This window comes from Rattus norvegicus, chromosome 3, assembly GCF_036323735.1.
Source record: "Rattus norvegicus strain BN/NHsdMcwi chromosome 3, GRCr8, whole genome shotgun sequence".
Classification (NCBI taxonomy): domain Eukaryota; kingdom Metazoa; phylum Chordata; class Mammalia; order Rodentia; family Muridae; genus Rattus; species Rattus norvegicus.
This window is the reverse complement of record NC_086021.1, coordinates 102,846,035-102,858,510: the sequence shown is the minus strand read 5'-3', so window position 1 is coordinate 102,858,510 and position 12,476 is coordinate 102,846,035. Positions and strand designations below refer to the sequence as shown.

The following is a 12,476-nucleotide window of genomic DNA, read 5'->3' as shown; positions in this document are numbered from 1 at the left end:
AGACATGTAGAGGAAAATGAGCAACTTACAAAAGTGAGTTCGTCCTTTCATTTTCTGGGTTCCCTGCCTCAAACTCAAATCATCAGGTTTTGTGGCAAGTATCTTTACCTGCTGTGTTGTCATCCTGACCCACATTGTTCATTTTAATATGAGAGTTATCTTTTTCTGGGTAAATAATTGAAAAAAACTACTAGAAAATAATTAGTCTAAATCATATTTTAGAAAGTGAATTTTGTGAAATAAATCTGGGAAACATATGTAAATAGCTGTGCTACTTTAAAAGTTTGAATTCTATAGTGTGTCGTCTATATAAGCTAAAGATACTGGTCTTGCAAATGAATACAATATATGAAAGAGTGATTCAGGAAAGCTTTACTGGTGAATCCCCTCAATTTGTATATCAGAACATGTTCCCAGATACAGTTGGAAGTATGGATTACTAATAAAAATGGTCCAAATATTAATGTTTTCTATTTTCTGATGAATTTAGCAATTGTAATCAGTTGAGATAGCAAACACTGCCCTTCTAAATTAGTTCTTATTGGCTGACACATGTAAAATATTGACTTTTGAGATTAAAATGGTTAATATTGACAATTGTGTAATGTTCAGTATGTATTTTTAAGTGTCTATCTCGTGTAGCCCAGACTGGACTTCAGCTTGTTATAGAGCTAAAAATGACCTTAAACTGTGGATCTCTCTTCCTCTACTTCCTGCGTCATGGGAAGCCAGGTGTGTGCTCATAAGCAAGATTGACAATGCTGGGATAGAGGCCAGGGCTTTCTGTATGGCAGGCAAGCAAGCATACTATCAGTACAACTTCGTCCTCTGCTCTCTCCTATGTGGTTCAATCTCGTAAGTAAAATACTTAGGAGGATGGAGTAAAAACATAAGCAACCTGATAAAACCAACAAATATATTTCTATACAAGCATAATTGTAATACTGACTTAAAGATATATTGTAATCAACATCTTAAGCTTGAGAACTTAGCTACATTAAGGTATTTTTTATAAAAGAAAAAATTTAAAAAAAAAACAAGCTTGCTTCCTTGTGGCATGATAATACAAGTAGACTTTCAAAAATGATGATAAAGCTATCATCACCCTGGTATTTTGCAGAACTGCATTTTTGTTTTTCAGAAAGTGTATTTGAAATATAATAGTATTTAACACTATGTGGAGGGATTGATTGGGTATGTTACTGCACACCTCTCCCTACTCCTCCTCAACTAACTAATATATGCTTACCCAATCCCACAATGGTTATCAGGAGACAGACATAAGCAATATGGATGTACAAGTGACAGCATTATTATCCAATGTGACTTCAAACATTTTGTACACAGTTTGGTTTCAAAGTCTTTAATCCATGACTACAGATAGCTAGTATAGTTTTTTTTTCTGAGAGCTACAAAATAAGAGTCCCTTTAGTGGAAGATGAATATCAAAAGACAGGCTATGTATAACACTACATGTAAACAAAGGTAGGACTTTTGGTTTCCGGTCCTGAATGCCAGCAAAGTGCTATGTTATAGGACACAAACTTCACAATTCTTGTTCTGCTAGGTGGTACCGACATTCTGAAATCTTAGGCTCATGTGATATCCACATTTCAAATCATAGATTACAGTTTTGCAACATAACTTTAATCCTCAGTAGCCACAATCTTTTTTGTAAAGACTGAGTCAAAAGAGGACAGTGGGCATTTTGAATTAGACAGACTCCTAACAGGTGGCCTGTCTCTCATTAGTCAGGGACAACCTGCTTTGTAAAGGTGTTATGCAGCACAACTGCACATTTGGTACTGCTTTGTTTTTGACAGTTTAGCCAAAGACATGTAAAAGCAAATCAATTTCCCATGTGTCCTTTGGTGAGAGTTCTGCCATTCGAATAATTCACTTAATCATGTGACTGTGCTAAAGAGGATGTATCAGGTCAGCATTTCCTCCAAGTACATTTTGCAGGTCACTAAACTGAAAAGCTTTCCAAGAGTGAGATTGCAGACTGAATGTATTATCACATTACCTCTAAGAGCTTCCAGAATAACATAACTCACTACTTTGTTTAAATAGAACTCAAAAGCTGACAAGTGTATTCATGCTGCCATACACATTTATTTTGAAATAGATAGATAGATAGATAGATAGATAGATAGATAGATAGATAGATAGACAGACAGACAGATAGCATTGATGACATAGAACTTTTATGTTAATAGATAGGTACTACCATCTCCCCCACCACTATCTAGTCTGTGGCAATAATTTTCACACTTTATATCTTTAAAACATTCTATAGCAGCTAATGCTTTGAGCATTGTGACCAGCACTGTTCTTCCAAGGACTATACATGCTATATGATATTTTCTTTGCAATTCTTACTTTTAAAATGAAAGAGAAGTCTTCATGCTTTGTTGATAAACGTGTCCTCTCTGAAATGGTCTGAAAAGAAGGAAAAGAGAGAGGAAGAAGAGGAAGGAAACAGGGAAGAATGGTGTGAAATTAAAAACAAAAACTAAATGTGATAAACAATTGTTTCTAGTATGAAGTGATTGCTGTATCTGGCTGTTTCTCATCTATTGCTAAGTTTATTAACTTCTTCACTATAAGACTCATTTTCTATATTTTTATTGGGGCACAAGATACTTTTAAGTATTTTACACACAGCTTGAGCAATTTAAAATCCTAAATCTCTATAAAATAATACCATAAAAAACCCTACTATCAGAAAGAACTGAAGGCATTCTACTATCCTTTTAAAAGATGAATTGGAACACATGGTGTAGTCAAGAGGTTAAGCACCTTTCTGCTTGACCTACTGACACAGCAAAGCCTTACTCAAAAGGCTATCAAGTCAGCTGGAGGATGTTGACAAACCACTTAAAATTTTACATGACAAGAAGAACTACCACAATATTAAAAGTGAGGAAAAATTCCAACATCAGGGATTACTACAAAGATGGAGTAATGAAAATAATATGCTTGAACATGAACAAATACATAACATCAGAACTCGCCAACACACCATACCACACACACACACACACACACACACACACACACACACACACACATACACACACACCACACTTAAATAATCTTTGTCAAATGAGCAAAGGGAATTTGACACAGAAAAAGAATAGTCCTTATAAATAAAGCTGACAAAATTATATGCCCACATGCAAAAATTTTAATTTGAATATAGACCCAAGATAATTCAAAATGTTATTGCAAATAAATAGTAGACACACACACACAAACATATACACAAATAGACTGACACATATCCAAAACTATGGAAGTGTTAAAAAGCAACATTGGAAAAATTCTATAAAACTGTAGATTTGGTGATGAACTTCTAGACTAAGTACCAAGGTCTTAATTCTTAAAAGAAAGAAATTGAAAGACATTAAATGGTTGCAAATAAAATTAAAAAACAAATCTAAAAACAATCTCCCCCATAACCCTTTTTTTGTCTGAGATATAACATTAAGTGAACCAGTACACAAGGCAAGAAAGAGATGCAATATTTACAAAAGTCAGAAAAAGTCATGGAAACTTGTGAGGTATAACACTGTGTTAAGTTTGATGACAAAATTGATACAGGTCATTTTTGTATTATTTAAAAATGAAAAAGTGAGAAATCTTAGCTAAGAAATAATGTCAAGGTCTACTTGTAAGAGACAAAAATTTTAAACTAAAGCTTTTTTGAGCATATTTCTGGTTTTTAAAGTAGCAGTGAATATAATGTGTGTACTGTTATGACATATAGTGATACAGAATATTAGCTTCTTTATTTCAATGTGTCATTAAACTGTTAAAGTATTACTTACTTCCCTAAGAATCCTCCATACAATGCTTGAATTACCGTAGATGCACAGAACACATGAAACTCAGGAAGGATGACCAATATGCGAATGCTTCACTCCTTCTTTAAAAGGGGAACAAGAATAGCCTTGGGAGGGAGTAGGGAGGCAAAGTTTAGAACAGAAGCAGAAGGAACACCCATTCAGAGCCTGCCCCACATGTGGCCCATACATATACAGCCACCAAACTAGATAAGATGGATGAAGCAAAGAAGTGTAGGCCGACAGGAACCGGATATAGATCTCTCCTGAGAGACACAGTCAGAATGCAGCAAATACATAGGCGAATGCCAGCAGCAAACCACTGAACTGAGAACGGGACCCCGGTTGAAGGAATCTTAGAAAGGACTGAAAGAGCTTGAAGGGGCTTGAGACCCCATATGAACAACGATGCCAACCAACCAGAGCTTCCAGGGACTAAGCCACTACCCAAAGCCTATACATGGACTGACCCTGGATTCCAACTGCATGTGTAGCAATGAATAGCCTAGTAAGAGCACCAGTGGAAAGGGAAGCCCTTGGTCCTGCCAAGACTGAACCCCCAGTGAATGTGATTGTTGGGGGGGAGTGTGGTAATGGGGGAGGATGGAGAGGGAAACACCCATATAGAAGGTGAGGGGGAGGGGTTAGGGGGATGTTGGCCCGGAAACCTGGAAGGGGAATAACAATCTAAATGTAAATAAGAAATACTCGTTAATAAAGAAGAAAAAAAGAAGAATCCTCCATACCTGCGTTTATTTTTTTTTTGTCTAAACAATAAATTAGATTGTGTGTGGGTGTCTCCTTTCCCTCGTTGAACACTGTTAATCCTACTGACATGACCAACCCTTAACTATCCATGCTCAGAAATTCTGCAGTACTATTGAATTTAGTCTTTCCACTCAAATTTGTGACTGATATCTCTTTAGTCAGGAATTTGCCATTGTAGTTTGTGTCTGATTTCATGAGTCTCAATGTGTGTATATATATATATATGTATATCAGAGCTGAATAGAAATTACAAGCTTTTAATTGAATATAGGATAAAATGGAAAAAGTCACAAAAGTATTCCCTGACAAAATGAAGTTAGTGTTGTGCCTGAATGAAAGAAGCAGTTAATTAAATGAATTGCAGTGAATATTATTCCACCAGAAGTCACAGCATATGCATGGGGCATCTAATTGGAAAAAGAAAAGAGTTCTGAATAAGGGAAATAAGTCATATATTGCTAATTAGGGAGTGCAGAGGTTATGAAGAGAATACATCAGATGTGTGAATACCTGAACACAGCGCATTTTGAAAAATAAACTTTTTCTGTCTTTTTTATTGGATATTTCATTTATTTACATTTCAAATGTTGTCCCCTTTCCCAGTTCCCCGTCTGGAACCTTCGCTCCCATTCTCCCCCTTCTGATTCTATGAGGGTGCTCCCCACCCACCCATGTACTCCCACCTCCCTGCCCTGGCATTTCCCTAAAACTGGGGCACTGAGCCTTCCCAGGACCAAGGGCCCCTCCTCTCATTGATGCCCAACAAGGCCATCCTCTGCTACATATGCGAGTGGGGCCAGGGGTCACTCCATGTGTACTTTTTGTTTAGTGTTTTAGTCCCTGGGAGCTCTGGTGGGTCTGGTTGAAAGAGAAATTTCCTTTTCATGTGCATAGATTTGTGTCATCAGTATAGATGACTTCACATAATTCTGTAAATTCACATAGATGTGTAAACTAACAATTAAGTACTGGTATCCACAAATTTTCCAAAGTGGTGTGCAATAAAATGATATTTAAAACCAATTATTGTAATAGAGAGATGACTCCAAGGTTAAAAGCACTTGCTGCTCTTGTAGAATACCCCAGTTTCATCTCCATTAGCCATAACCGATGATTGACAAATGACTGTAACTCCAGCTTTAGTGGATGTGATGCCCTGTTCTGGAATGTGTAGGCACCTACAGTTCATTACACAAGAACATATGTGCTTATACATACATAACTGAAAATCATTAAAAAACTACAACATCACTTAATGATACAAACAAGTGAATCAAGATCAAGTCTGTGATAAAACTTATGTCAAGAATTACCACTCAGCCAGAATACAGCAAATACAGAGGCGAATGCCAGCAGCAAACCACTGAACTGAGAATAGGTCCCCTATTGAAGGAATCAGAGAAAGAACTGGAAGAGCTTGAAGGGGCTCGAGACCCCATATGTACAACAATGCCAAGCAACCAGAGCTTCCAGGGACTAAGCCACTACCTAAAGACTATACATGGACTGACCCTGGACTCTGACCCCATAGGTAGCAATGAATATCCTAGTAAGAGCACCAGTGGAAGGGGAAGCCCTGGGTCCTGCTAAGACTGAACCCCCAGTGAACTAGACTATGGGGGGAGGGCGGCAATGGGGGGAGGGTTGGGAGGGGAACACCCATAAGGAAGGGGAGGGGGGAGGGGGATGTTTGCCCGGAAACCGGGAAAGGGAATAACACTTGAAATGTATATAAGAAATACTCAAGTTAATAAAAAAAAAAAAGAAAAAAAAAAGAAAAAAAAAGAATTACCACTCAGGCTTTGAAACAGCTCAATTGCTTTTCCTTTTTGTCGCATGTGCCTGAGTGGAAGAAGTTTAGCTCACAAACACTCTGAATCCACTGCAAGATGGGGTTGGTTTCCCTCACTGGATATTTGTAGGGAAAGGAGTCTTTGAGCTTCACCTTGTCCCGTTTTTATTTTCATTCCTGTTTCAACAGGAAAATACACCAAATTCTAATTATGATCCATTTTACTATTCCATCTGTCATAGACATTGCATTGTCCAAAATGTGCAGCGACTTCTCTTATTATGTTCTTGCAGCATGTTTAGGCTGCATGACTACAGACTTCTATAGTCTTGATTTAACATTTAATACCACTAATAATAAACTCTTACCGGTCACACAACTTAGTTTTAGTTTTCTAAATATTAGGTGTATAGAAATATTTATTTCTAGATAGGTCATTTATACAGAGAGATAAACATATTCCTTCTCTTTTTCTATCTCTCGCATTTCTTCTTTCTTTCCTTTCTCCTTTTGCTTTGCCATATCTCCCTCTGTCTACACTTCATATTCTAATCTCCCCTCTCTCCTCTTCCCTCTCTCTGAATTTCATATTCAAATATCTACTACTTTTTTATTTATAAATCTATCTACTTTTTTATTTCTTCCATCTTACCTTCTTCCATTCCCTTCCACCGGACCCCTCACCCTTCTCACTTTCTATCACTCCCTCTACCACTATCTCCTGACTGCATCTCTTTCCCATTTCACCTCCTTCTCCTTCTCTTCCATTCTTTATATACCTTAATTCAACCAAGCCCAGGGCTCCTGCAAATGCTAAGCAAGTGTTGTCCCATTTAGCAATACGTCTATCTCCTCGAGTATCAATTCTTTAAATCAAAAATACTAATCATAAAATGATCCAATGTATGTTCTTGCCTAGTGTCTTAGACAGAATCATATGTAGATTTCAATGTAAAACACATAATTAAAGTTATTTAAATAGTATGGTTGAATCTCAACATTCAGCTCTTGAACCTGTAACTAAAAGTAAACTTAACAAAGTTTAGAATCATAGAAAAAGCAGAGAGGGGTTGGGGATTTAGCTCAGTGGTAGAGCGCTTGCCTGGGAAGCGCAAGGCCCTGGGTTCGGTCCCCAGCTCCGAAAAAAAAAAAGAACCAAAAAAAAAAAAAAAAAAAAAAAAAGAAAAAGCAGAGATTTATGAATGCAATTTAAGGGACTTGAATTTGCTTTAATGTCAACTGATGGTTATATAATTACTTCATTCTGGACTATAGTCAATTTGATTTCCTTTTGGGAATATAATACATTTAAAATTATAAAGAAGATAGAAAGATGTGTGGAAAATAACTTTTACTGCAAGATCATTTATACAAATAAACAATAATTGATAGTATTCATGGTATATTAAGATGCATATTCAAACATAAGACAAAAATAGTCTTTATATATCTCAAATATCCCCATTTTTTTACAAAATGCTAGAAAATACAACTTAATTTAATAAGCAGGGAATAGATAGATAGATAGATAGATAGATAGATAGATAGATAGATTGATAGATAGATAGATATATTTGAGGGTTAGTATGAATTCCTAATACAGTAGAAGCTCCCCCTCCCACGAAACATATTTCAGGGAATCTAATAGAAATAACCAAATAATGGGGGAGACCAAAACCCAAACTGTACTTCTCTTGTCACCAGGTGTACTTTGTAATCCAGGTATTAGGTTATATGTAATCAAATTGTTGACCAAAGAGGTCCTAGGGAACTCCCCAAATATCCTAGGCTGTTGGCAAGGCTCCAGGTTACTCACCACAAATTGACAGCAAGACTTCATTTCAGAAGACAACGCCTAAACAATTCATGAAATGGAGATGTTGAAATCATGCCTACATAGTGTCTTAACCCATATGGTCATGTATCTTTAGTACAAGAAGGAATTCTGCATGCTATCAAAAGAGAAGCATAAACAGGAACCCAGTCATAACCTTTTGATCTGCAATGGTGTCTTGCTTGCAAGATATTCTACTACATTGGTAGCAAGAAGAACATCCAGTATCTTATTCAAGTCCCACTCCATGAAATGCAAACCATACCCAACACTGCTTAGGTAATAAAGTACCAGAGACTAGATAGCCCAGGGACCTTGAGGTAAACCAAAGACTACTGTTCTCCAAAAAGTTAATCCAAAAGAAAAATTTAACAATAAAATGGATCCTTATGACATTCTGCTGAAGTCATAGATTAGTACCTTGTTCAGCCACTATCAGAGAAGTTTCCTCTAGCAGCAGATGTGAACAAATACAGAGATTTATAGATACATGATATCATAATATGAGGGACCTTTAAACACTCAGCCCTAAATTGAATGTCTCCATCAAATAAATATCTCCCTTCTGGAACCAAAGAACCCTACAAAAGAGGAAGCAAAAAAAAAGTGTAAGATCCAGAGTGGGTAGAGGACCCCCTAAAGCAAAACTCTAGAAATCAACATGATCAAAGCACATATGAACTCACAGCGACAGATGTAGCATGCACAGAGTCTGTGCATATATATCATGGTTTTCAGTTTAGTGTAATTCTTGAGTGTAGAAACTGGTAGGTCTCTGATTCTTGTGTCATTTCTTGGGATTTTGTCTTTTAGTTTCTTACCTTGTCTTGTTATGATTTGATAGTTTTTATCTAATTATATTATATTTTATTATTATTCCTGAGCAGCCTGTTTGTTTTCTAATGAGAAAGAAATGGAGAGGGTCTAAATGGGCTGGGAAGTGGTAAGAAACTGGGAAAGTAGAGGGAAGGGAAACTGCAAACAGAATATATTACGTGAAAAATCAATTTTTAGTAAAATGAAAACATAAATAAGTGGGAAAAGATGATAATTTTGTGGAAGTACAGTTACTTGATCTTAGAAAAATATTCCAAAAGTGCATATTGGAGAAATAAACCAACATTTATAAAAGATGGTTTTGGACGGATGATCAAAATGTGAATGCTTCACTCCTTCTTTAAATGAGGAAAAAGAATACCCTTGGCAGGGAAGGGAGAGGCAAAGATTAAAACAGAGACTGAAGGAACACCCATTCAGAGCCTGCCCCACATGTGGCCCATACATACACAGCCACCCAATTAGACAAGATGGATGAAGCAAAGAAGTGCAGACCGACAGGAGCCGGATGTAGATCGCTCCTGAGAGACACAGCCAGAATACAGCAAATACAGAGGCGAATGCCAGCAGCAAACCACTGAACTGAGAATAGGTCCCCTGTTGAAGGAATCAGAGAAAGAACTGGAAGAGCTTGAAGGGGCTCGAGACCCCAAAAGTACAACAATGTCAAGCAACCAGAGCTTCCAGGGACTAAGCCACTACCTAAAGACTATACATGGACTGACCCTGGACTCTGACCCCATAGGTAGCAATGAATATCCTAGTAAGAGCACCAGTGGAAGGGGAAGCCCTGGGTCCTGCTAAGACTGAACCCCCAGTGAACTAGTCTATGGGGGGAGGGCGGCAATGGGGGGAGGGTTGGGAGGGGAACACCCATAAGGAAGGGGAGGGGGGAGGGGGATGTTTGCCCGGAAACCGGGAAAGGGAATAACACTCGAAATGTATATAAGAAATACTCAAGTTAATAAAAAAAATAAAAAAAAGATGGTTCTGGAAAATCTATATTTCACCATAAGTAAAAAAAAAATAAGCAAAAATCAAAACAAAACAAATAAAAACCAAAAAAGTGAATCCTTACTTCTCCCTCTCCACAGAACTCAATTGTAAATAGATAAGTGTCTTTATTTTAGTTTGCTTCTGTTTGTCTGACAATGTCCCTCTGACCATAGCAGCTTTTTCAACTTTGATTCTAAATTAATTAATTTATTTATTTATTTATTTATTTATTTATTTATAATTCAAATGTTGTGCCCCTTCCTGGTCTTCCCTCCACAACCCCGTTACCTCTATTCCCCTCATCTTTGCCTCTAAGAGAGTGCTTTCCCACCCATCCAGAAGTGTTTGAGAGACTAGGCCTAAGTTTTTATTTCTCAGAAATGAGAAAAAGGATTCAGGAAACTGTAGTCAGCCAACCACGGCTGTGAGCAGTCAATCCAAGGATATCTTGTCATCTGAAGTAAGAACAGGGAGGTAGAATGAATAAACAGGCCTCCAGTAAGGTCTGCAGAGCCTATCCAACTGTAGAATCACTCAGAACCTTAGAGACAGAGCTAACCAATCAGGACAAAAGACCACACACCCTGCCCCAGAATTCCCCTAACTCACAATAAAAGCTGGGCCTGAAAGTCTTCTAAATGTCTTCATTCCTGAATGGAGAGACTTCTACATGCAGGTTAAAAACTCTTTGCTTTCTTTATATGGAGTTGCAATCCCTTCAGATCCTTCAGTACTTTTCCTAACTCTTCCATTGGGGTCTTTGGGTTCAGTACAATTGTTGGCTATATCTGCATCTGTCTTAGTCAGGTACAGGTAGAGCCTCTCAGAGGACAGCTATGCCAGGGTCCTGTCTAGCTTACATGTTCAAGTCTCTATTCATTACTCAAGATAATCAAAACAAGATGCAAGGTAGGTCTGCTTGCTACTCTGTACAGCATACTTCTGTTCAAGGCATGTACTTAAAACGAAGAATATCCAGCAGAAACTACTATGGAGGAACAGACCCATGTTCAGTGTTCTTATGAAGCCTCAGGCCACATGCCAAAGGAATGATGTCTGCTCTGGACTGGAGTGTTTTACATCCACTAACAATAAAGGCAATCCTCACAAAACACTATTAAGTCTGTCTGATCGAAGCAATTCCTCTGTGAAGATTGTTAAGCTGTGTCAAGATGAAAGTCAAAGCTAACTAGGGCCATGTAATACCTATTGTCTTAAAACTACTGGTGGAGAAAATAGGACATGTACTTCAACTTACAGGCACAAGGTCAGATTTTCTCAATAGAACCCTAGTACCTAAAGAAAGTCAACAACCAAGAAATGAAATCTCATGAAACCAAGAGGTTTCTGTGTGTCCAGAAAGGGAAACTATGGCAAACCACAGGATGAGAGAAATCCTCATTGCTTATACACCAAAATAAAAAAAATATAGAAAGAACATATTTAGAATATACAAGAATCGCTTCTCGGCCTTTTGGCTAAGATCAAGTGTAGAATATACAAGAAACTCAAATAAATAAACACTAAACCCTGAACAAACCAGTTAAAAAGAGGGCAAGGGCAAGGGCAAGAGAATTGTACAGAAGAAGCAAATGTTAATAACCAAATTAATAATGTTCCATATCCTTAGCTCTCAGCAAAATGCAGATTAAAACTACCCAAAAAAACTTTTTTTCTTGTTTCCAGCACCTCTCAGCCATATAAATGATAAGGATGGCTAGCGTGTACATGAAGTAAGGGTCTCTTGAACTATACATCTGTTAGTATGTATGTGTGTATGTAACAAGTGGAAATACTAGTTTATTTTTATGAAAGTATCAATACATAGAAATAAGAATCTCTTGCTTCTATTAGTGGAAGACCATTCATATCTTGGTAATTTGACCTCTTAAAAGTCTTACAGTACTGGTCTTGCACACAGTTTAATGTTCTTTTTCAAAAATAGTGTCACACTTCATTTTATAAAAGTAGAAGCATTGCATATATATTTGAAAATAAATTTAGTGGGCAACCAAGTGAACACTAAGCACACAGTCAACCAGTAGTCATATGCCCTAGCTATATAATCAGAGATACAGTCTCTCTCTCTCTCTCTCTCTCTCTCTCTCTCTCTCTCTCTCTCTCTCTCTCTCTCCCTCTCTCTCTCTCTGTCTCTCTCTCTCTTTGTCTCTCTCTCTCTCTCTCTCTCTCTCTCTCTCTCTCTCTCTCTCTCTCTGCCAATGTTCAAGGCTATTCAATGTTGCAGAACTTGCAAGAATCATGAAAGAAGGATTAATTACCTTATATGATCTTCACAAATTATATATTAATATTCTCTAACTTTTATAACAAGTTCATACAAATTTGATGTCTTGAAACAACTGAAAGTATATATTGTAGATTTTAGGGTGAAAGCAGGTCT

General features: G+C 37.3%; 1 protein-coding gene across 21 annotated transcripts in view; it reads right to left on the bottom strand.

Annotated features, from left to right (window-relative positions):
- Lrrc4c (leucine rich repeat containing 4C) overlaps positions 1 to 12,476 on the bottom strand; it is a 1,379,071-nt gene that overhangs the window by 1,280,712 nt on the left and 85,883 nt on the right. For 3 of the 21 annotated variants that reach the window (XM_063283697.1, XM_063283682.1, XM_063283681.1), the window contains exon 2: positions 2,383 to 2,442. The exons of the other annotated variants lie outside the window; for them this stretch is intronic. The gene's annotated coding sequence lies outside the window, so the exon portion shown is untranslated. The remainder of the gene's footprint in view (positions 1 to 2,382; positions 2,443 to 12,476) is intronic. 21 annotated transcript variants of the gene reach the window in all.